Here is a 26,071-nt window from a genome sequence, read left to right on the forward strand (position 1 = left end):
CACAGCTGATTGGTCTGAGTCATGTGTCCACCCTGGTCCAATTGATTTGTCTCTTCCAAGGAATTTGGAATTGGGGCTTTGAGATGGAGTCAGTTGGCTATGGAAAAGGAGTCAAAGACACCTGTGAACTTTGGGACTGTTTCAATTACCAGGCTGTGAAACAAATCACTTCAGTGGTATACCACAACCATTTATGATACTCATAGATTCTGATGATCTGGAATTCACACAGGGCACAGTGGGAAGAACTGTGCCACCATGTATGGGGTCTTAGAAGATTCAAAGGTAGGGGGCTGGAATCATCTCAAGTTTCATTCGTTCACATGTCTGGCTATTGATCCTAGATGTCAGCTGGAGGCCTTGGTTTCTTTTCACGTTTTCCCACCACATGGGCTAGTTGGGGCTCCCTTCAGAGCATGGTGACTAGGTTCCAATATTAAGTGTCCCCCAAGAGAGGGCAGCCTGGTGGCTCAGCAGTTTAGCGCTGCCTTCAGCCCAGGGCCAGATCCTGGAGACCCGGGATCAAGTCCCACATCAGGCTCCCTGAATGGAGCCTGCTTCTCCCTATGCCTGTGCCTCTCTCCCTCTCTCTGTGGATCTCTCATTAATAAATAAAATCTTTAAAAAAATAATAAAAAAAAAAAGTGTCTCCCAAGAGAAAGCCTGGTGGAAGCCATATTGTCTTTTATGATTTAATCTTAGAGGTCACATGATGTTATTCATGACATGCATTCTACTTACCAACGTGGTCACAAAGTCCTGCCCAGCTTCATCAGAAGGAGAAACAGACTCTGCCTCTTGATGGGGAGTGGCAGTTTCTGGAAGGACATGTAGGACTGAAACTATTGTGGCAGTTAGTTTGGAAAATATGGTGTACCACTGGTGCTGAGACAAATCATTTGGGGTGCAGCCATGATGGGTTATGTGCAAGAAGAAAAGTCAAAGATGGTTTATAGGGAAAAGAGCTGTCAAATAGAGCAGATAAACCAGGGACTGCAGGAAGAAAATATCATTTGACCAGAGAGAGTCAGAGTATTGCAGGTTGGGTTCTCCAAGAGAGATCCTTAGATTTTGGGGTACAAGGTATTTAGGAGTGAACATCTGTGAAAGGAAGTGAGAGGAAGCTATGTGAGGAAGAGAAAGAAGTTGACCTGTGATAGAGGTCCAACAAAGCATTAGCCAACACAGTGGGTATTTTGGAATAAATTTTGCCTGTCAGGATGTCTCTTGTTAGTCTGAATGGCTGGGCTTTGACACTGGCCAGCTTAGTCACAGGATGTGGGCCACTCCAGTAAGGGCATTGCTGGAGGCTGGCCTCTATAGCTAAGGCAGACTCCTGAGGAATGGAAAGTTGGAAGCTGCCTGCTGGCAACATTCTCCTCAGCCTTGGGGCTTTTTTTTTTTTTTTTTTTTTTTTTTAAAGAAGGAGGTGGGAGAGATCTGTGTCCTGTATCTCTCTGCCACAAGAGGGAGGACTTTCCAATTCTTGCGATCTGGTTTGTCTGTCTTACAAGTGGGTTCAATGAAATAGCCCTCCGTAATTATGATATGCCACTCTCCATTGAGTTGATTTCCATGTTTTGCAACCCAATATACCAGCCTAAGGCTCTGGGTCTCCATTTTTCTACCTTAAAGCAATGGGGTTGGATGGGCCTTCCCGTTTTGAAATCCAGTGATTCTTATCCACTTGTCCACTGCCTTTTACATAGCCAGCTCCCCAGAAAGTGGAATACAGCTCACTTGTTGTTGAGAGCTTCTTATCAGATACAGACCCAGACAGACACAGTCTGGCTTAGCTGTTCATGGGATTTATTCACCCTGTTCAGAAAAAAGCACCAGGTGATATCTGAGCTATGGCAGCAGCCAGCTGGCTCCCAACACATTCCAGGTATAAAAATAGTGTGTAAGGAACACCAAGCTCCAATAATTCTGACTTCAGACTCTAGAAACTCCAAAACGGCCTGGAAAATGTTGGCAAATCCATTTTCTGCCCGTGAGTCTACAGGTTCTTTCTTTGCAAGGCACAGCAGTGCTGTCGGAAGCCAATTGTTGAGGGCATGAAAGACGTGGAGGCGAGGCAGTTCCAGCATCAGACTATTGGTTGTAACATTCTTCTTCCAAAAAAGCAGAGAAGCATAAATTTGGAGGACACGGGGCTTGCACAAACCTCAATTTAAATTCTGTATCTGCTGTGTGCTCATCATTAGCCTTAGTCTCACTTAGAATATTTCCCCAGCCTAAAGGGATATCCAAAATCTATCTCAGAGGCTCATGTTGAACACCGAAAAAAATATGTTATAAAGCATTTAGCACAATGCCAGGCACATTCTTAAATATTAGTGTCAAAGAAGAACATACATTTTCAATTATTGAGGCTCTGCTCTGTTCCAGGCACTGTGATAAGTTACCAAAACTATCAACACGTGCTTTTGACCTCAAGGAATTTCAGGATAGCAGGAAAGAAAATTATTATCCTAATATAAACTCTTTCATATGCCAGCCAAGCAACTTCAGACAAGTAATTTCATTTTGTAGGTTTCTGCTTCCTATAAAGCAGAGATAATTCTACTTAATTCATAGACTTGTGTTAATGACTAATGATATGTGCTAGAGTATCCGGGACATGGCTACCAGATATTGAGTATCTCTTATTACTCCAGGACCTCTGGTCTGGACTACTGGCCTTCACCATTCTATGGGTTGCTCCTCACCAAAGAAGATGTGCAAACACCCTGAAGCCTCAGGGTGTCTGACCTGCTTTAGACTTTATGGGACATATTAAGGCAGAAGTTTAAAATAGTAGTGGACCAGGAGCCAGGAAACACCAGGTTCAAGACTGTGCATTGCCCCTTTATGATTTAGAAAAATTAAAGTGCCATACCATACTAGTGTCCCCATTTATTTGGGGAAGGTGGGGGCAGGGAGATTTGGCATTAAGCAGCCAGGGTTTATGGTACTGATTGCTCTTTCTGTGTGAAATCTTGCAGATGAGCCTCAGTTGGAGGCCTTGGTTTCCTGGTTTGTGCCATGGCTCTAGGCTCTATCTCCTTTAAATGGGCATTGTTCTCTTCAGCAGGGTAGTGTATATATCACGGATTTAATTTTGTGTCTAGCTCAATGATTTATAAGTGTTTCCTGTTATTATTAAATATTTTTATAACTCAAGACTTAGGACACACATATTCAAAACAGTATTGAGATGAAGAAATAAGCATGCAGAATTAATTTACTCTGATGTTTTATGTTTACAATCTCAGTGCCTGACACATGGGAAGCACTCCATATCTATTTGTCCTATCCCCCTTCCAGACAAGTGTCACCTTCAATCCAGGTATTATTTTTGAAAAAGCATTTCTGTTTTCATGTTTTTAGTCTGACCTTTTTTTTTTTTCTGGACCTTGAATCTTCTCCCTGTGGATGGAGATTATTTTTCCTGACCTGGAAACTTCAGGCAAGGTATCCCATGGGGAAAGTCATGAGGCAAGCGAGATGTGCACTTATTTGCAGATTGTTGATGGTCTTGAGTCCGGCCTGGGGTCCCCAGGGTCATGCTCATTTGGCACCATCACTCCAGGCTGGTCATGATTTTGTGCCTTTGGTGATTCATGTAGAAGGAACGAGTGAATCCCTGGCGCGCGTGCGCGTACACACACACACACACACACACAGAGGCACATGTGCAAATTCCTAATGACTCATGTTCTCTCTTAATGACAGCTGATTACCATGGAAAGCTGGATGGCTCTGGTGAATCAATCTTTCAGTTCCCAAACTGACAATATAGATACAGTGATTCACTGTTCAAAATGGAGCAAGTGGGGAAACCATGGTCAGCTTGGCTACTACATATGATCTTGGAAGCTCTGAGCATGAAGACAAATCACATTTCTGGACTTTTGAGAGAACTATGAAACCCTCTAAATTTAGATTGGGCTCTCTTCTGGGATCAGTCATCTCGGCAAGGGATGTCATTTTCTTACAAAAACCTGAACTGAAATCCTAATGGCCCATCAGCCTGTGCATTCATGTGATCCTGGCCAACAGTGATCATGTATAGCAGGGATATCCAGTTCAGTTACAGAATTATTGCCCAGCCAGTCCCCAACTTGCTTGAAATCATCCCCAACCTGTTTGGAAAGGTGCTAATAATCTCCAACTGACTCTCGGGTTCTCTGTGGGCAGTGTGTACATTCTCTCAGCTAACCTCTTCCACCCCTCCACAAGATACTCTCACTCCTCAGAATTTAGAAAGACACTCATTGTTCAAATGATTGATCCAAGACCTCATGGTGGCAGAGCCAGGAACTGAGCCCCAGTTGGTGTGATTCCAGAATCTACACTCTTCCTACTCCACCATGGTGAGGCCCTCCACTAACCTTGGTTTCTCATTACATAGCCCAGTTCTCAACACACTATGGGCACCCAAACATAGCTCACTTAAATGAAAGGAAATGGGGTAAAGCTTGTGACACTGGACAAAACTCAGGGTTTTGTTACTCATAAAATAAGGAGTTTGGTTAAATAATCTCTTGGCTTTACTCCTACTTGAAATGGTTTAGAACCCTGGTTCTCAACAGGCTATACATTCAAATCCGCTGGGACACTTTTCAAAAACACCATTGTCCAGGCTTCTTTCTAGAGCTTTTGATTTAATTGGTCTGGAAAAGAACCCACACATAATTATATTCTAAAAAGCTTTCCAGTGATTCTAAGAAGCAGGCAGGATTGAGAACAGAGTTCCCTGACTCTTCCATGCTTGCACCTTATTGGTAAAAATCATTGATTCATTGCACATGCCAGGAACTTGAGGGAGTGAGCCTTCTCTCTGCCCTCCATTGTCACACTCCATGTACCACGTCCCTCTACTTCTATATTTGCTCCAATCTGTCCAGTGTCTTCTGTCCTGGTCTCCCCTAAGAAGTCACTGTCACCCTTCTCCTGCACAAGTGCCACTGTAGGGGACCCTGATGGTTGTCCAACCATCTGTGTTGCTTTCCTCCTTATCTGAAGCTTGATTTTACGCACGTATTTCTCTCTCCCCCACATGGCTCAGGGAAAGTGGCTACTGTCTCCGTTTTAGAGATTGATCCTAATAGAGCTAGTCTGGACATGGCACATCCCTGGATTATTGGGGTAGATTCTTCGCCTTCTCTGCTGAATGTGAGCGATGAAGCATACAGACCAGGTTGTCCCTGGCAGCCATTCTGTGCCTAAGAAGGGAAATAGCCTGAGGATGACATGTACATCCAGATGCATATCTCCATGTCATCAGGCTGTTTCCCTTCCTAATACATATTACTATGCTGTATATACTACTAGTATACATAGAGAGTATCTGGAACACATTAGACATCCAGTAAATATGTGATGAATCATGAATGAATGACCTCATTATCTGACTGGAATTCTGGAATCAGGTCAGCCCAGTTCCCAGTGTACCCTAGAGCAAAGGTTGGCAAACTTTTTCTGTAAGTGGACAGTTTATATATATTTTAGGCTTTGGGAACCACTTGGTTTCTGTCACGAAATCTCCTTCCCGTGGTTGTACAGCAAGAGTAGACATAGGTAATATGTGAATGAGTGAGTAGAGCTGTGTTCCAATAAAACTTTATAAATATAGGCTGTGGGCCTCATTTGGCTATATTTTGCTGACCTATATAATGCAGGGCAAAAGGGGGAAAAGTTGGACAGGTAAGGAATGACAAATATTTGGCTTCTCTGCAGAACGTTTGTCTCCCATGACAGATGTCACTAATCAATTATGACCCTCTTTCATGTCAAACCTGCATTTGCTCTCATGCCCCTCAGCCAAGTGCTGTCAATCAATCAGAGCCCATGCACTGAGGGCAACCCCTTTACCATCCCTGCCTAGATGGAAGCCCTGGGGTTGGGAGCTCAGATAGACCTGGGGTTAAGACTTGGGTTTTCCACTTCTGTTCTGGGTGACATTATTCCAGACACTTCCTCTCTCTGGGTCTCGGATAGATCTAACATTGGAAGTTTTGCTGACAGGAGCTTGAGAGATTAAGTAGGTAAAGATTTCATAAAAAAAAAAAAAAAAAAAAAAAAAAAAAAAAAAAAAAAAAGCAGCAGCCTGCCTGCTTTTGCTCTGTTTGCTATGTGGTCAATTAAGCAAGGAAATATAATTTAAGCCAGTTGTGATAACAGAGTATTAGAACCTGAGCTCATATTTTTTTCCTTTTCACCTTGCTGAGTTATTGAGGGCTTACTGTGGCTGTAGTGGCAGGGAATGGCCGACATCCCATTCCAGATGCCACCTTTCCTCTCATTGTGCCACTTGTCAAGCTCTCCAAATATGCCCCTTTCACCTTCCATTTCTGTGTTGTTTTCATTCTGAGCCTCCTGACATGTTTAATTCCTCGGCTAAGCCCTCTCCCCGTCCAAATGTCGCCACCCTTGTCATACAATTTATTTTCCACACACATAGAAAATCAAGCCGGAACATTTTTCTCTACTGTGGACTCTTGAGAAATAGCCTTTGGAGCAGCCATCCATCACAGTGGCAATACTACTGAGAGTAAATTCTTTTCTATTTGTTTAGCACTTCCCATTCTAGATCAGGTTTCATCCAGGGCAGCCTGTGTCAGCAGAAAGAATGCCCTTTCGTTGGGCATGGATTGGTCCTATCAATCAAGGAAAGGGAAAAGGAAGCAATCTGAAGCACCTACTATGAGCTAGCCACCATGCAGAGTGGCTTTACATATCCAGTTAATCCTCAAAGTCATCCTGGGAAGGGGTGGTTAGTACCCATTGTGCTGAGGACACAAGGGACTCAGAGAAGCTCAAGGAGAGAGCGCCATTTGGAGTGTTTTCTGAATCCTGGTTCTATCAGTCAGGTTTCTCTCTGAGACAGAGAACCAATAGTACAAGTGTGCAGGCATGTGCACATGCATTCTTCTCTATCATCTCTGTCATCTATCTCTACCTGGGGGATTACTTTTAAGGAATTGGCTCATGCAATTATGGAAGCTGGCAAGTCAGAAGTCTGCAGGGCAGGCTGGCAGGCAGGAGATGCAGGTAAGCGCTGATAATGCAGTCTTGAGTCTCAAACCCTTAGCACAGGGCAACGGATTGGAAACTCAGGCAGGGTTTCCGTATTATAGTCTTGATGCAGAATTCCCTCTTCTCAGGGAAATTCAATTTTTGCAGTGAAGGCCTTAACTGATTGGATGAGGCCCACTCACATTATGGAGGCTAATCTGCTTTACTCAAAATCAAGTGGCTATAATTGTTAATCATATCCACAGAAGACCTTCGTTGCAACATCTACATTAGTATCTGACCAAACAATTGTGCAGCCTAGCCCAGCCCACTGCCACATAAAATTAACCACACTAGTCCATTGCTATATTTATCTCTCCTACTTCCTCAGGCTTGGGCAAGTTCTGAAAGCAAGCTTTAAGTTTTCTTATGTTTGGTTGATAATTTAGGGTGTGTGCAGGGCCAGCACAGGACATGGAAATGAGGAGACTGCCATCAAATGAAGGTGGCAGGTATGTCCTTCACAGTAGACTTTTGGTTTAAATTTTAGGGTCTTGCTTCAAGAGCTTTATGGGCTCTTTTGTGCTCCTAAGATCTGGATGTCCTAACAGGGCTTCTACGTCCCTCCATCTTAAGCTTTCTGCCTCCATCTGCAGATGCAGTGCTCCACCCACAGTGACTGGATGTGTCCTTTCTAATGAGCAATGCTCTGCTTACCTCTGTGCTTTCTCACACACCATCTCCTCTGATAGAAACACTCTTTCCTGCTCTACCTTCTGCCTGTTTTCCCATAACTCTGAGATGATCCCTTAGGACTCAGCTTAATTAATGCTCTTGGGAGCTTTCCAAGTCTGTAGTACGGCTCTGACCCACAAGTGTACGTGGCTGACCACAGTGCTTATCACACTGCCACCTGGCTAGCTGTGAGCATCATGTGGGCGCAGTTGGTGTCTCATTTCCTTGGACCTCCAGTGCACAGAGTAATAATGTCTGGCACATGGTGGACATTTAATAAATATTTGCTCAATATCGCGTGAAAGAGAAGAATACCATCTTTGATATCCTTGGTCTTTTTAGTTGTTTATGAGGGTTTTGTACCCACCAGATTACTGAATGTGAGTTCCTCCTGTCATTATATCATAAATGTTCCTTATGAAGAACTAAAGAAGCCAAGAGCGGACCAACTCTTCTCAGTGGAATTCCTGTCAGCCATATAATTTGCTCTTTTCATAGGAGGAGGATCTAGTGAGCTGGCCTGTGTCTAGCTCATGAAGGGTGAGTGGAGTGGTCTGATGGAAACATAGCATCGTTGCCCTGTGGACTTGTCCCAAGGCTGCTCCAGAAAGAGTGGCAGGAGGATGACAGGTCCACAGGTTCAAAATTACTTCGAGATGGTCTCAGTCCCATTTACTGTCCTCAGGAACCTTCTCCCAAGTTTGACGTGGACACATTGGAACACATGGAGACAGTGATATATATGTGTTTAGTCTGAGCTTGTCCGGCATGGCTGAATCACTGTGGAGTGCAGCTGCCTTGAAAGGAGAAGAAAGATGGGGTGTTCATCATGGCAGGCCAGTCCTTCCTCCTCCCATCTGCTGATGCTCCAGGGCTGGTCATCATGTTATTTCATTTTGCTTTTCTCTAAAAAGGACATGGATGCCGTCTGCATTAGAAAACCTTAAGGAATCCTGTTCAAGTCTATTGATTTCAACATCTTCAGAATATTTATTTTTAATTTATTTAGAAATTACTGAGGCATGGAGCTGTGCATTAGGAATGCAATCTTGAACAAGGAGATTCAGACCTGCCCCTCAGGGAACTTAAGAGCCCAGTATGGGAGACACCTCTGCTATGCCAGATCTGTGCCCAGAGAACACAGAAATAGATACTGCTCTCCATGAACCCCCAAACTGAGACTCCGGCGCTCGGCCATGGAGTTTTACACCTCTCACCTGATTTCATCTTCACAACAATCCTTTGAAGTGAGGGATAATCCCTTATTATTCTGATCCTACAGATAAGGAAACAGCCTCAGAGTCTTTCGGAGACTTTGCAGAACAGCTTCAAATCTGGAAAGGGTAGACTAGATTCACACCGGGGCTGACTGGCTGTGTTACCCTAGAGGTGCGTGCAACACACACAGTGGGGGGCATTTGGGCCAGGCTTCAAAGAATACGTAGGAATCTACCATGAGGAAGACATGGAGAGAGAATTCCAGGTGTGGACATAGTGCTGCACCTGGAATGTAGGATGCTCCTGGGGTCACGAGGTGGAGGGAAGGACAGAGTAGTTGTGAAGAGGAGTCCTGACTATTTCCATAGGGGATGGAAGCCCTTGGTTTTGTTTAAGCAATAGGGTGCTACTACTATCAGAGAGCAGTAAGAAAGAACTATCGAGACAGTACACAGAATTGGCCAGTAGGGGGTGAGAGAATGTGCAAGGCTGGAAGATCAATAGGTCACTAAGTGGTCTTGTAAATCACACTTCTTCCTTGTGGGCCCATCGGATGGGTCAGTCTGACGTGTTCCTTTGAGCAGCTGCTGATCGTGGTTACTTACTGGCTGGTTAGGTAGATATTTTCCCCCCATTTCTAATTACAGACTCTTTAGCCAATATCAGAATTTTTTCAGCCACATGAAGAAACAAAATAAATCCCTGTATTTATGTAATAATAATTATGATGTAGGAGATGCTGGGATGCATGACCCAGACCTTGCCTCTGCACTTAAGGAATTATTCCTCCAGCTGCTGGGAGGGCTGCCAGCAGACAGCCCTCCATTCTTAGTCCCCTTTGAGGATTGCATCAGCTGAAAAGAGCTGTCTTTCCTGAGATCACACGGTCTTCGTAGGGCAGCTTACATCCAACGACTGAATTCTGGGGGTGAATATAAATGCCTGGCTCCCTTCCCCTAATTAGGGATAACAGAGAGGCCCTTCCCACTTTAGAACTTTCTGTAATGTTGGCTGAGACCTCTGTTGAGGTTGCACCATAACCCACATCTTCCTCTGCCTGGCCCTTCCACCATCCCTTCTGTTTCAGGACGTGGGGAGTCCTGAGAACATTCCCTGATAAAATCTCTGCATGCACATCTCCAGCTCAGCCTGCCACTTGGGGGACCTAGCCAGTGACAAGTGACGATTGTAGCTAATGTTTATTTGTGCCTGACAGCATGTGAAGGAGTTTATATACATAGTCCTGGTTCATTCTTACAATAACCATGGCTCATAGGGAGCCCCTAATGTTACTACAGCATCACATCCGCAAAGGATTTTCCTATCCTATCTGTGATCCTATGTAAGCTTCAATCCTTCCTAGAAGGGAGAGAGCCAAGGATTCTTAACCCCTTTAGACTTATTAGAAACTGAGGACCAACAGAAAAATCATTTTCCCCAATATGAAAAATCTAGGAATGTTGCAGAGTTGTCTAATTTTCTGGTCTGTTCTGCTGCATGTAGATATTCCTATTTCTGACCAGCTTTTTAATCTACTAATATTCCAGGCAGGCTGGGCTAGGGATTTCCATTCCCTGGCTTGAAAGCTGGGCATTTATCAGCCTGTCTTATAAACTCCCACTCAAAATGTGTGACCTAAGACAAAAATGGAGAAGAATGGCTTTTATATGTTATTGGTGCCAGGGAGGCCCTTAGCAAGTGACCCCAGTGTTTCCAACGGCTTTCTACTGAGCTGCCTCAGGGGCTCTTGGGAGAAGGAAGAAAAAAAGAAAGCAAAGAAGGGAAGAAGAGAGACTGGAGAATAGGGCCTGTGAAGGAAAGAAGAGGAGAGCAAAGGGGAGGGGGGAGAGGGAGGGCAGGGGGAAGGGGACAGCAAGAGGCTGGCCGCTGCTCTAGGAAATCGACAACCACAATCTTCCTGCCCATGAGGCAGCCGCGTTATTTGGGGCTTTGAACTCCTCAGGACAGTATGCTTTATCATCTGGAATAATAAACGCCCGCCCGGTGGCCCGAGGAGCGGGCAGGGGTGCGGCTCCGCTCTGCCAACACCGGGCAGCCTGCTGTCTGCGTCTGCACAGAGGAGCCCGGGAAGGCATCCTCCCAAGGCCCGGGGGCCAAGAGGGCTCTCCGTGGGTGCCCAGTGAGCTTTGCAAAGTCAATAAGGGCTCCAGGGCCTCTGGGACCCTCTCTTCCTGTTGGTGGGGACTCTGACATGATAAGGGCCCTGGAAACAGCTCAGTATTTTTAGCTCTCCAGTTGCTTTGAAAGGAAGAGGGAAAGAAACAGAGCCACAACGAGCGATTTATTATTTTTTAGGACATAATAGCTAACAGCTCCAAAAACATTCTGGATGTGCTCCGCAGCTCATCGACGAGCACATCAACCACAGAATGAGGCAAGAACAAACCCCACATGCGTCCCTGTACTGGCTCGTGCGGCCGCGGTGCCAGGGAACCCACTCTGCTGCCTCACCTGGAACCAGGGATGCCATTCACCTGTTGGCGGCTCCTCATTCCCATGATGAAAAGTGTTCTGGTTTGATGACACTAAAGTTGAAGCCCTAATTTCCTAGGCCACTAGGAGGTCAGGGAAATCCCATGGAGGTGGGAGTCAGCCTAGAGACCAGAGCTGTTAACTCACTTGCTGGGACCTTGGACGAGTGGCAGGCTCACCTTGAGCCAAGGTGAATTCAAAAATCTTTGAACTTTCACATCAAACGAGCCCACAGATAAAGTGAGGAGAGGTCCTGAGAGGCCAGGTGGGTCCCGGCGCTCAGCGTAAAAGATATTTGTGGAGTGAATGAGTGAACAGAGGTAACTCGGGGGTGGGGTGGAGGGCTCCCCTTAACCCTCAAGGTAGAAGAAATGGAACGTTTTCCCACTACTGACAGCATCATAACTGCTCAGCCTCCCAGTTAAGGGGAATCAAGTGAGGAAACAGAGGCAGATGGGCACAGGGCCAGGAGCAGCTGGCAGAGCAGAGGGTGGACAGCTGGGGGCTCGGGGAGTGTAAGGCGTCTCCAGGGCCCCAGCCATACTGCAGGGGTGTGTGAGGCAGTGCTGCCCTGTGGGGGCAAGAATGCTGACCCAGGACACGGAGGCCCTAGTTGCCTTTTACTTGCTGTGGAGACCCTGGGCAGAGCGAGGCCCACTCCGACCTTCACTCTGCCTGAGTCTCCCCTTACTTTCTGCCCTCTGCAGCAATGTGCTGTGACGGCCTCAGGGCATCCTCTGTTCCCTCTGTCCCCTCTCTCCAGAATGCTCCTTCCAGCCTCCTAACTGTTCTGGCCACCCATAGGCTTGCCCAGCTCCATTCCGCCCTTAGGAGAGGACTCTAAAGATGCAGTGCTAACAGGAAGTTCAGAGGGGGCCACACGCTGGCCCATGTCCATCAGCAATGGCTCCGTCTCCAGGCTGATGTCCAAGCATTCAAGGCCTCCCTGAGGTCTGGTGCACAGTTCCAGTTTCAGCACCTGTGTCTGCTCTTTTCCATGCACTTTGGGTTCCAGCCACATCATTCCCAGGAGGCACCACACTTTCTCAGACGTGTGGACCTTGCATGTGCTGTTCCTTCTGCACATGTTCTTCCCAAACTCAAGTATCTGTTGTGTCTGGGGTACTGAGTTCCAGAAGGCCTCCCGGAACAGATCCCTTCCTTTTGTGCACAGTCCCACTACCACCCATTATGGCTGCAATACTCCATTGAAGGGGACGGGGAAAAGGAGGAGCAGGTATGGTCACTGCTGTAGCCCATGGCCTTCCCGACTCTTAGGACTCAGTAGTTCTCAGAAGAGGATTACATTATGAGTATATGTATATGAGTATATGTATAAAGATGCCTTTTCTTTCCACTTTGCATTCTCTTGATTCCCCCCAGCAGGCCTGTAAAACACATTTATAAAGATGAAGTCTATGTACCTTTGAGGATGTCATTATTTTGATCTTATTCTAGAACAGAAAAAAGAGGCTTAGGGGCAGAAGCAGAAACCTTTCTTCATTCCCTCCCTGCCTTCTCCCCTTCCTTCCTTCTTGTTTATCATTGCCCAAGGCCTACAGAAATACTAAAGAATAAGATGGACGAGATCCCCTGGCCCCCCAAGAAGCATATTTTCCATTAAAGAAACTGATATAGCCAATAGATAGGACTTTTATCTTACAAATGACAGCTAAACAAGAAACAGGTGCAGCAGGGTGTGGTGGGAAGAAAGGGTGTTTAGAAACTAGATAGCAGGCCTCCCACCAGGGCAGGGTAGCTTGGCCCTATGGCTCCAAGTCCCATAGCTCCATTTGGCACTTTTCTGTTTCCCTCTCTGCCAGGGAGAGGAGGACATCCAGCTCCAGGGATAGTTGAGAGGACTAAATAGGCCTGGTACATGGCTTCCTAGGAATTAATCTTCTGGACAAAAGTTGTTGAGGACTGCTGCTCCCTAATGATAAAAGGGACTTCTGTGGCATCCTAAGGGGGAAGGGACAAGCACTGAGGTCTTAGGTGGCAAAAGAGCAGAGTCTTTTCTCCCAGCAAAGGAGCCATACAGACCAAGGAAACACGTTTTCTTTGAAGCACTCTGCACAGGTTCCTAGGCCCATCCCAGGCCTTGCCTCCTGGCTTGCTATGGTCAGCTGTGTTCTCACCAGAAACTGGCTATAATAGCTGACCCGGGGCTTGTCACCTCCTCTTTCTGGGCTTTTTCTATCTGTAAGAAGAGGGCATTGAACTAGAAAATCATTTCCTAGTAAGTTTGCAGGGCGGATCTTCTGATTTTTGTTTTAGGAATGATTTTCCAATCAGAATGATTTACCTAACTAATGAGCTTCAATTAGTTTTACTGGTTTCTGTCAAATGAATGTTCTAAGACAAAACAGTGTGGCCTTGCATGTTTCCATCTTTTCAGAGAAGACAGGGCACTTGTTATCCTCAAGGTTATGGAAGCAAAGTGTGCCCACTGTAAGGACTTGGCAGAGGCCAGCTGCAGACAAACTGACTTGGTTCAGGTACACCCACAGGCTAGAATAGTCTGTGTTCTATTCTGCAGCAGTGAGACTAGTCAGGCACAAATGTGTCTATGCACATGCGAGAATCCTGGGGCAAGTTCAAGACTTCAACAGACTCTTAACCCCAGGCATATTCCATCACTGTACTTTATGCCTTTCAGGGTTGAAAGTTTTATTTTTTCATTTATTTTCTTTTGCAGCACATTCACTAACTGCTTCTATGCATCAAAACCTGCCTAGTAGATTAGTAATCCTCACAACTACCTTAAGAAATGGATAACATTCTTCCAATTTTATATATTGAAGAAACTGGTGTTCAGAGAGGTTAAGTACCCAGTTTAAGACTGCACAACTGGGGAATGGTTGAGTTGTGACCCTAGCTCAGATGGGTCTAATGCCAAGGCCCATAAGCCTTTACTAGCGACGTCTTCATACAGAATCATATTCTCAATCGTGTAGGAGTAAACCTAGGATGTCAGAGCCAGCTTCATTGATCTACAGGGACCATCTGTCAAATTCACAGGAACTCATTCTCATTCATTTATTCAGCAGAGTGGTAAGGACATGGTTTTCAAGTTTTGAGTATGCAGGAATCACCTGGGGTGTTCCTTGATGTAGACATTTTACACTCAGATTCTGCATTTTTAGGATCCAGGTGGTCTAGAACTACATGTTGAGAAGTGAAATACTCTTTGGTGTTTGGGTAGAGTTTGGAACTTGAATACCCACTTATCCTTCTGTCTCCTGAAGTACCCAGCACACAAATCCAGAAGGAAACAGAAAATTAGATACTACTTGTATTGATGTCTGGGCAAGCACATACCACCACACTGCAAAACGCTGGTGAAGCTGTCTTGGAGAAGGCAGCCTAGACCTAAGCATATGTTCTACTTACACCCTGGACCTGATTTGGTTTTACAGTCTCCTATCTGCAAAGTGAGACATCTGAGTTGGTGAAGCCAACCTCAGGTTCACCTACCTGAACAACCATATGGAGGAGGAATACTTGCCTGACCATCTCGTCCCATCACAAGTCACACAGCAGAATAGGTGGTAGATGCCTACCCAGCAGCCACTTAATGCAGACAGAAAACAGGTAATACAGCCCATGTGCATGAGCTCAGAGACAGAGGGAACAGAATCCTGTTCCTCATGCTTCAGGAAGTCAAACAGGGTACATTCACAGCTGCATGGTGGCTTTCTACAGAGTGGCCCTGCCCACTCACAACTCAGGGTCAGAACTGTCAAGGTGTATCCAACCATGTGGACAATCCTGTTTCCTCTCAGGAGAGCCTGTTAAGAGGTGGAAACCCTGAGTACAAGGATAGAAGTAGATGCTCCCTCTCTCATGGGCTAAGGTTAGTTAGAGTATAAGGTGAGGGGTGGAGACAGGCCTCTGTTCTCAACATGATCTTAACAGAGCACTAGCTCTATACTAGATCCTAGACTAAAAGAGGAGTCCCCTCCCCCACCATCTCCTACAGGAGGCATCTACTCCCCATCAGTATTTGAGGCCTGACTTCACTGAGGTAAACACTGGTGAACAAAAAAGACCTGGCCCTGGCTTCAGCTTCATGAAGTTGGGGAGAGTGCCAGGACCTTTACCAAGGAAGCAGAGATACAAGGACCATATGATCAACTATGATCGGGGTTATGAAATAACCAATATGGGGCCAAGACAGAGAATTTGGTGGAAGAAGCCACTCTACATGGGAGGATTGTGGGGAAAATCCTGGAAGAGGTGACTTGCAGGCCAACAATACATATGTTATAAAACTTAAATGATAATATGGTGTTGAAAACATGTTGGGAGCAGAGGGGAGGGAATGATGAACTCTCTGGCCGGGGAAATGTAAGACAGTTGAAGTGTCTTGCCCCAGGTCATGAGGTGGGTTCACAGGCAAACCCTGACTAGAATCTGGAGCCAGAAATGTCTCTTTTACTTAAAGCTTCTCTCTCACTCGCTCCTTTTGTTCTTTGGTCTTGGATCACTTCCTGTGGGGGAGGGTAGTCTTCAAAGAATCAGCCTTCATGTCTTGAAGAAAAAAAATCAAAGGTCATCAAAAAGAAAACATGTACCATACTAAAAGGTTCTTTAAAAGAGACAATGAAAAATTTACATTATGCCATGAGTTTAAGCTTCCTGCACTTCTCACTCTTCTCTGGGTTTCTCTCCTCCATGGGCTAGTTTGAGAGTGAGAACAGCTGGGAAATGCTATGGAGCAGAAAGCACTGGACACATGCTAGGAATTATCAGATGCCTGACACACACGGAGTGCAGTCTTAGTCTCTTTTACCTTTAGAAAGTAGCTACTCCCATCCCTTCTTTTCTGTGAGAATGAGAAACAAAGCAGTTTAGTTTGGAAATGGTGAGCACTCCCACAAAACGCTGTCTTCTCATTCCCCCTTTTATCTTTTCCAGGGACAATCAGCTGCCAGAAATGTGTCACTTCAAGCAGGCCTCCCCATCTCATTTGGCTGAAACTTAAATTATTACCACACCAGGCTGTGCACACACTTTTTTCCCCCTGCTCTTTTCCAAGAACAGCCATAACCAAGCTTGACACACTACTGATTTCTACCAAAGCGCTTTCAACACCTTTTAGACATCAGAGACCAAAAAGGATGAGAAAGACCGAAAGCAACGGGGAAACTCAGAAGTTGCTCCTAAGCCCAGACCCATAGCTCCCTCCAGGCAGTCTTCCAGGTTTGCCAGCAGCAAAGGAGGATCTACTCAATTCCTGCCACCTGCACATGGGAATCATACTCTTCTTTTTTGCTTTGTCTCCTCAATAAGACAATGGTGTTATAGTGATGAGCCCAGTGGCCCAGCAAGCTTTCAAGTCATAGGAGATTAGAGCTGGGAACCAAGCAATACTAGCATATAGCAAAACAAAACAAAACCAAAGATTAAAAAGTGCACAATGAAAGGTAGGATCACAGAGAAAATAGGGATGGAGCACTTCCTGTTAGGACAACAACAGACCTTAACTTTGGATCTTGGAGGGAATGGTATTTCAGCTGGTCCTTTAAGGATAGGAGGGTTGTGGGATTTTTTGTTTTGTTTTTTGTTTTTAAATATTTTATTTGAGAGAGAGAGACTGAATGCACAAGGAGGGGGGAGGGGTAAAGGGAACCGGAGAGAGACAAGGAGATTCCCCTGCTCAGTGGGGAGCCCAACACAGGGCTTGATCCCAGGACCCTGAGGTCATAACAGTAGTTGAAGTCACCCTTAACTGACCGAGCCACCCAGGTGCCCCAAAGATGGTAGGGGTCTTACAAGAAGGGTAACAGATGTGGGAGAAAAGGGAAAATGTTACATCACCAAAAAAGTGGTTCCTGGTACATTCCTTGTAGAGGGAAAGCAATAACAAAATAAAGAAAAATCCTCTGGGGAGAAAAAATAACCCAGTTTGTCCACTGCATACAATGCATGACAAGGGAATCCAGTAGTTTACCCATACCCAAGAGAGCATTTGGACTTGAGAGAGCCTTAATTCAAATTTAAGTCCAGGTTGTTTCATTTACTAGCATAGTCTTAAATACATCTCATTACTTTTTTAATAGAGATTTTAGAGAAAGAGCACCCCCGTGCAAGCATGCTTGAGTGGGAGGAAGGGCAGAGGGAGAGCGTGAATCTTGAAGCAGACTCTCCATTAAGCACAGAGCCTGACATGGGGCTTAAACTCATGACCCTGAGATCATGACCTGAGCTAATATCAAGGGTTGGCAACTTAACCAATTGAGCCAGGCAGCCCTTGAACACATCATTTTTGAGTCTACTGTTCCTCATTAGTTATTAGGATAGTAATAGTCATTTGGAGTGGGGAGGATTTTTGCACTGATTTTTATGAAGGTGCTGAGTACAGTGCTTGGACCAAATCAGCTTCCCAGTATGTTTGAGGACCTTGTTTGACTCACTCAGCAAAGGGCTAGAAGAGATAGAGGATGGGAACCTGAGCAAGTCTGATCTTAGTGCCTCAGTATTAAAGTTTGAACAGTATGCCTTATCTTTTTTACTGTGTGCTCTTGGGCATATAACAATTTCTCTGAGCCTCCATTTCCTTGTCTGGATCTGCGGACTGTTGATCAATAAAGGACCTTCTGTACCTACATTCCCACCTTGACCCACAGAGGAGAGAACGTGCATTTTATTCCCTACTCAGTGGAAACCCTATAGACTCTTCTACTCTCATATACACTGCTCTCTGAAAAGGAGTGCCTAATGAGCAAACTCAGTACTGATGGAGATCAAACTCTAACCCCCAGCTAGTAGGCGGGGTCACTACCTTGGACAAAAATCTCCATCTTCTGTTCTGCGTTCCCAATACTCCACCTGTAAGCGGGCTTATCACAGTGAGTGTGGGTCAACTGCTTTCAGGTGGAGATTTAAGGCATGCTCTCTAACAGAGGTAACCCATGACTGAGTTAAAGGGTGTGGGAGACAACAAAAATTGGCCACAAGTTTTTGTATCTTCTCCCTTTGAGAGGTGGAGTTAATTTCTCTACCCCTGTAATTGGATAAGCCTCAGAGTACAGAGGGAGAAGTGATTGGGTCCTGGTCTCAAGGAGTCTTATCTGCTCCCCTTCACTTTCTTGAAACTCTGTGTCCTCCATGCATATCCTAGGCTAACTTTCTGAATGAAAAGAGAGGGGGGAGAGAGAGGCAGACAGAGGAGAGATATCCCAGGTATCCAAGCCAGCCTAGTGAAGGTCGTCATAGACCAGCCATCCTCAATAGATGCACTCATGGATGCACGTGTATCAGTGAGTTCAACCAAGGTCAACCAAGCCCAGATCAGAACTGATCTGTAGATTTGTGAGTAATAACAAATGGTCCTTGTTTTAAACCCTTTAAGTTTTGGAGCAGCTCAATATCCGTCAAGAGCTATTGGATACACATGGTGATCACACAAATTTAAGTGATAACTTGTTTCCCACATGGCTAGGAATCTTTGTATGATGAGCCACTTGTGCTCCAGAAAGCAGGCTATGTGGGTCATACCCTAAACTACTACAGAAATGACAGCTTCCTCATAACATGGTCATCAGTCTTGAGAGGGCCACAAGGAATAGCCACACAAGTTATGAACAGCACTCTTCTAGTAGATCCATGAACATCCTTGCAATGTCACGTGTACCCTGAGACTATGGTTGACCCCTGGATGTGGGCGGTGCAGTGGACCTTAGAACTAACCAATGTAATGTATGTAACATCTCTGGAGTATAGTCGACGCAAAATAAACATCTATTTTTATTATAATTTCTTGGTATTGAAGTGTTTTACTATGTTGGACTCATGGTTATTGCTAATACTTAATTATCAAATAAGCCTCCATTTTCTCATCAGAAAAGTGTCCAGGGAGTGGTGATGGTAGAGGTAGTCAACTAGATTACCTATAAGGTTTTTTCTAGCATGGCTACTCTGATTCATGAGCTAATGCAAATCTTCTCATAAAAAGCAGCCTAAACACATGCCCCGAGTGGGCTCCTTTGGTGAACTTGGGGACATAGCCCCAGCAGCACGGTGTGGCAGGTCATCTGTCAGGCAGTTGTGTCAGCAGCCTGAGAGGCAGCCCATAAAGCTGCCAAAGCGGCCCTTTGCTTTGCCCTAATCAAAGAAGCAGCAGAGGCCAGGCCTCTGTGCCAGGAAGGCCTCACTTGGCAGGAAAGAGGCTGTGTTCTGAGTAGAAGGGTGTGAGGAACCTAAATAGTTAACCATCAAAGCCACAAATAAATCCTTTGGTTTGTGATCAAAAGCAGAGAACATAGGAACTGACAAACTGATGAGATGCCTGTTTCCCTATCTGCTGCCTTCCCTGCATCCTCCCAACCCCCTAGCTTCTGTTTACACTGGACTGAAAGTTCCTCAGGACAGTTCTAGACCAGAATGGTACTTAATGCCAGTAGAGTTTGGGAAAGCTCCTAAGGCTAGGGGAGCCTGAGTTTCAGGCCAGAGGTTTCTGATCACCAGTCATGTCACCTTGTACACTGATGTCCGAATCTCATTCCAGAAACTGATTGTAATAGCCTGGGCTAGGGCCTGGTCCTCAGAATCACTAATAACTTTCCAGGTGACTGTCCATTATGGCCAGGGTGGAAAATCACTGGTTTAACCTTTTTAAGCTCTGGGTCCCTCGTCTGTTACACAAGGAGGGTAAGACCTACTTTGCAGTGTCATATGATCTAATAAAGATAGACACTAGATGTGAGAGACCAGTGATTACCATCTGGCACAGTTCCTTATCTGGAAGGATCCCATGCCAAGGTCCTTGAGCCAGGTGCCCACAGGTCTTGAAGATCCAACCGTGCCCATCCTTTAGTTAGCCAATATTATCAGGTGGGTCTTGCCTCCCAGAGTATGTGCGTGTATGGGTCTACATGGGAAGGACAGATGGATGATGTGGGAAGCATTCATGGTATCCTAGTCATAGGATGTAGCACATTCCACAGCCACCCGGCCAACTGGTTTCATTTGCTCTCACGTTGTCTGAGTGGTAGCCAAGTGGCACTTAAAAATGATTAATATTGTCCTACTGATGAATGAATAAAGAAACAACTTTGCCCTACTTACCCAGCCAGTGTTAGGACTGGGAGGGGTTGGGGTAGGGAAGGAGAGTAGGTGGGTGGGGCACACAGCTGCATCCTATTTCCATTCATTCACTGATTTATTCAGCCATTTCAGCCTGCATTCAGTCAACAAATACTCCCATGGGACTGACTCTTCGCTGTATGCTGGAGATAGAGGTTTTTCAGATCACATTCATGCCTTAAAGCCATTCACAGCACAAAGGAGACAAATCTACAGTTAGTAGTGTTGTTAGAGGTCCAATGATTGGGAGTCATGTTAGCAGTAAGGTATGTGGACAAGGGTGGTATTGGTGTAGACAGGAAGCTTGGGGAGAGTCCTTGGTAGAACTGGGTCTACAGCACAGACAAGGCTCTCGTTTGTGTCCTTTTAGTTTTAGTGTCTTATCTGAGCACATATCATAAGCATTCTATTTCCCGTCTCTCATTTTCCAATCATTTTCCTAAAAGCACAGTTCTAATGAATGGTGTCACCCCCTGCTCAGACACTGTTAGTGGCTCATTACTCCCTGCTGAATAAAAGCCAGACTCTTTAGAGGGATAGTCACAGCCCTCCTGGGCCTAAGCCTTCTCTCCCTTTCTAGCTGTGGCTCCCTCTCTGTGCCTTAGGGTCACCCCACACAGAACCATTTCTCACACTCAGGGTCTCCCACACCTGAATGTCCTTGCACAAGCCTGGAATGCTTTTCTTCCTCCATACCTTCAGCTTTTCATTTTCTTGCCACACTGATCTACTTGCTTCCACCCAATAGTCTCTTTTATGTCTGTGCATACATGATTTCCTCTGTTGAAAAACCTTTCTGTCTTTCATCTGAAAAAATACCTTCTTATCTTTCAAAAACTAATTCAAATGTTGTCTCCTGGTGAGCCCTTTGGTTCCCCCAAGAGCAATGGCTTCCTCCTCTGGATTCCACGTATCCTTTGAGCGGATCTCACCAGGGTACTGGTGTGTAACAAAAACAGAGATAAGCAATGTGCCTTTGTCACATTGGGAGAATCAGGTATTAGAAAACTGTTTTTCCCTTCTCCATTTAGGCCCCTGTTAAGGGAAAGGGGACACATGTTGGCCAATAACTGGTAATGTGGTTGGATTTCTTTTCATATTGATCTTGCCTTTCTTTGGATTTGGTGTCTAGCTCTTTCCTGGAATCAGATTGCATATCCATGCTAAGTCTGCAAAACAGAAAGTCTTCTTGCAAGTATTTGCCCGACTTTGCTGTGTTTTGTGCAAGTTATGGGTTAAAAGTCCTACAAACCAAAGGATCAAATCCATGTGAAGCCAACCTGCAGAAGTTGGGAAGAAGAGCCAAGGGGGACCACAAATCCTTGGACTCTGCAAATTTAGGTTAGAAATTTGGCTTTGAATTTAATTATTCAGCCCTACTCCCAGGACAGTATGATTTTTCCCCCACTTATTTTTATTTTTTAAATTTATTTATGATAGTCACAGAGAGAGAGAGAGAGAGAGAGAGAGAGAGAGAGAGAGAGGCAGAGACATAGGCAGAGGGAGAAGCAGGCTCCATGCACCGGGAACCCGACGTGGGACTCGATCCCGGGTCCCCAGGATCGTGCCCTGGGCCAAAGGCAGGTGCCAAACCACTGCGCCACCCAGAGATTCCCCCCACACACACTTATTTTTATAACCAACAATATCAAAATTTGGAGAACTCTTGTTCTTCTATGAACTTTGCAATCTCAAAGTACAATAGACTGGAATAAGCACGATTCCTCATTCTGCATAGATCACTGTAATTTCCACTCTGTAGGCTGGTATCCCTAGGCTGTAAAATAAGGAAATTATAGTCTCCAAGATATCTTGTAGCTTGAATACTGTCATTCATTCTTTTGCTCTGGGTGATCCTACAACAGCAGTCGATGTATGATCCATTTCTCCCCTACCAAACACCTACTGTGAGCTTTGTGTCCTCTTTTCCTCTATCTTCCATCAGCTAGAATCATCCAGACTGGTTGGTTCCCCACAATGAACTCTAGACTCTTTAAATGACATTCAAGGTCCTCTATAATCTCCTCCCCACTAACATTCTCTAAGTGTTACTTCCCTTAATTCAAAGCCCAAAAAACTATTTGCTATTGCTCTTAAATGTCATGTATATTCAGCATTTATGTTTTGGCACATGCTCTTCTCTCTGCCTTTAGCGTCTTTCTGATGTCAGCATTTGGCAAAATCTTACACAGTTTCCAGACATGGGACCATGGGAGTCCTTGTTTGGTATTTCACAGAATTCTGTGTCAAGTTACCTGCTCTGTTCATCCTATTCATGCATTGATCATTCTGCTCTTGTTTCTATAATTAGACTCAGGTGTTGTTTGGATACCATACATTGGTAACTTTTTTGGGGAATCCTATGAAATCCAAGCCCAGAAGTTCTTGCTTGCTCCTTCCCTCAATCTTAAAATTGTAGCCTTCAACTAACTCTCTGCCCCCATCCCTTTAACTGATCTCGCTCTAGCAAATTGAGGGAGACCTTAGATAACTGTCTATGTGCCCTTCCCTTTCCTACTGCTAGACCCTCAGAGGTGTTTCCCTCTTACCGCACTTTTTCCTATTGCCATTTCCTGCATCCACCCTCTGCGACCTGCCCTTTCTGTTTGGCTCTGGAAACAACTGATCCTAGAAAGCACACATCTGTCCACTGTCATCATACCCACTGAGGCCTGTGGCCATCTCACTTAAAGACACAAAATAATGAAGAGAATTCTGAGTTCTATAGATATGAGGAAGTTATGCCCTGGGACACCTGGGTGGCACAGCAGTTGAGCGCCTGCCTTCAGCTCAGGGCATGACCCCGAGTCCTGGGGTTGAGTCCTACATCGAGCTTCCTTACATGGAGCTTGCTTCTCTCTCTTCCCATGTCTCTGCCTCTCTGTTTCTCATGAATAAATGAAATCTTTTTTTTTTTTTTTAAAGGAAGTAGGAGATTGCTCCTATAAGGCATAACTAAGGACCAGAGACTTCAAATGTAAAGTTCTTAGTATTTCTTGGGACATCTCCTTTTTAAAGTTTTATACTAATGTTATATTCTTGGTAACAAATATAACTTTATACCATGTACCTTCTTTAAAATCAAGCTTTGTGGTTCGATGTATAGGACTTCTAATACTGGTGCTGCATGCTTCTTTCTGTATTACCTTGGGTATGGGACTAAATGAGCACCAGTGTTGACATCTGTAAGACAGCCATGGTCTTGTGCCCATCCCAGGACATCATGAGGAAAATACAGGGTCAGTTATATACCAAAGTCTAGCACAAGGACAGCACACAGTGGGCCCCCACACCTGGGCTTCTTCACATTCTTTCAATAGCAGAGCCTTTTCCTGGAACTAAAACACAAATTCCATTCTAAGAGAAGGCTTCTAAGTTTGAGGACTGCCTATTGTTAATAGGAGCCAGACCAAAGTGGGTCCTTGAGTGTCAATCAGAAGAACTCACATAGTTGAAACTCCACCTTCTTGCCTATGGCTCTTCTAGTCAGATCCAATTTCAACACGCTCTCCCTGAAACTTTTAACCACAGGGATCTTGGGAGACCTCTGCCTGAACTTCTGTGGGTAGGAAAGGGAGGCGGAGCTCAGGGAGGGGTTATTCAGGATGGTCTCTTAATGGACTAGTCTGTGGTAGGAGCATTTCAAAGTGATTTTTATGCTTTAACTCATTTTATTTCTAATGGACTACATCAGCATGTGTGTTAATATTACTTTTACTGCTACAATTAGTTACTAATACTAAAGAGTTGAGAAGTGTCAAAGAAAAATTTGATCAGAATAAGCACTACGTAAGTTGTAGCTGCTGGTGTTGTGTTAATAGTATTATTGTGTGCAGTCATGACTTATGTTTGGTTTCAGGCTAAGGAACGGATACTGAGGATACACTAACCCAGCAAATGCCTAGTACTGGTTACTATTTATAATTTATGATGATATGAATATCATCATAGCATAGTGTGAAATTTCCTTCATTAGATTTTGAATTTCTCAGGCACAGAACCAAGCCAAAGAGATAGCAGAAGTATGAAAGAAGTGTGAGAAGAAGCATGGGCCCAAATTTGGGAATATTGACATGGGAGAGGGATGGTGGCATGCCAGTACTATATACAAAGAGCTATAGGATAAAAAGAGTACATTTGCCTGAAATAGCAAATTTAACAGGGAAATGTAACAAAATATTAAAACACCCAGAAAAATTATGGACTAGAAGGTCAGGTTGGTATAATTCTTAGGTAAGTCATTAGTCCTCAAAAGACTCTTGCAGAGGTTACTTTGGGCTCTGATCAGGTGCCCTGAGAGCTCTAAAGGTAAAAGAGACTAGAGGAAGGAGAACAAGTTTGGGGGCTTCTATATTTACCTGGAGGGAAACGATGGTGTCCCCTGGTGACAGGCTACTCCTCACAAGGCATAGGTACAGGCTAGGGAAAGCAATCATTGGCATTTGGGCTACTTCATGTAGCTGACTTAGGCCTCCAGGGCTTATTTGAGCTCAATCTCGAATACCACTCTTATTTTATGGCAGAGTACTGCTGTGCATACCTAACTTTATCACTTGGTCATAATAAAGGTCAGACAACACCTAGTTCATTATGAACAGCTTGGGTTGCATGGTAACTTGGCTGAGCATTCAGCCTCCACTAAGAGCCAGTAGTGAGTCAGAAAAGTGGCTAGAGGGGTAGAGAGAAGGAAACCAATATGAGAACAGTGGAAGGGGAGGTAGGCATGGCATCCCAAAGAGCAGTAAACCAATATGCCACTGGACAGATAATACCAAAAGGCATGGGGGGGGAATACTTCAGGGTGTAGAATCTTGGGTTGGTTTAAGACATAATATGAATTTTCCTTTTACTATTCAGATTAAAATATGCTGGGTGTGGGGTGGGTAGTAGAGATAGTATGTTAGGAGTTCAGAGAAGGAAATAGTAACTATGGGCTGAATGCGGTGGAGAGGTGGGGATTGGAAGTAGCTTCTAAAGTCAATGGCACTTGGCCTAAGCCTCAAAGACTTGGTAGGACTTCTGGGAGGATGGAACAGTATTCCAGACAGGGAAAAGGCATGGAGCTTGAAGTCTTTACAATAATGCAACTTGGCTCCTGACTTTGATTCACAGGGGAAGAATTCACCCAAGGCCATGAGCCAAGTAGAAGAGCTCCAAGGTCAAGGACTGTACATTTTTTTGGAGCATTTCTCATTTGTTTGAGCTTAAATGAAGCTGAACCCTGCAAGGAAATGAGCACATGTTACACAGCTCCAAAGCCAGGAGGCTTCATGACCAGGAAACTATGTTGGTCAGATAGTAATACAAATGACTAATGCCTCCTCTTAGGTCTCATGTGGTTTGAGACCCCAGGAATCTGGGCCAGGCAGAAGACAAATAGGCACGGCTCCAAGTGAGGGTGGTAAGGAGTGTTCTGGGAATTACAAGAGGAGTTTTCATTCCAGTGGCCCTGAACAAGCCTAATTCCTTCTCTGGACTTCTGTTTCCTCATTCACATCTAGATCTGATAACTTTAGAAGGGCATGAATTGCCC

At 44.9% G+C, this 26,071-nt stretch overlaps 1 long non-coding RNA gene across 2 annotated transcripts in view; it reads right to left on the bottom strand.

The window, feature by feature from the left end:
- The window catches only part of LOC140630361 (uncharacterized), a 60,396-nt gene extending 35,328 nt beyond the window's left edge, over window positions 1-25,068 (bottom strand). Inside the window, exons 1-2 of one of the 2 annotated variants that reach the window (XR_012028127.1) lie at window positions 24,897-25,068; window positions 742-818 (exon numbers count right to left, since the gene is read on the bottom strand). This is a non-coding gene — a long non-coding RNA (uncharacterized lncRNA). The remainder of the gene's footprint in view (window positions 1-741; window positions 819-24,896) is intronic. The other variant, XR_012028128.1, reaches the window with a different exon arrangement.
- Window positions 25,069-26,071: the final 1,003 nt, after the last annotated feature.

Source organism: Canis lupus, chromosome 3 (genome assembly GCF_048164855.1).
Source record: "Canis lupus baileyi chromosome 3, mCanLup2.hap1, whole genome shotgun sequence".
NCBI lineage: Eukaryota > Metazoa > Chordata > Mammalia > Carnivora > Canidae > Canis > Canis lupus.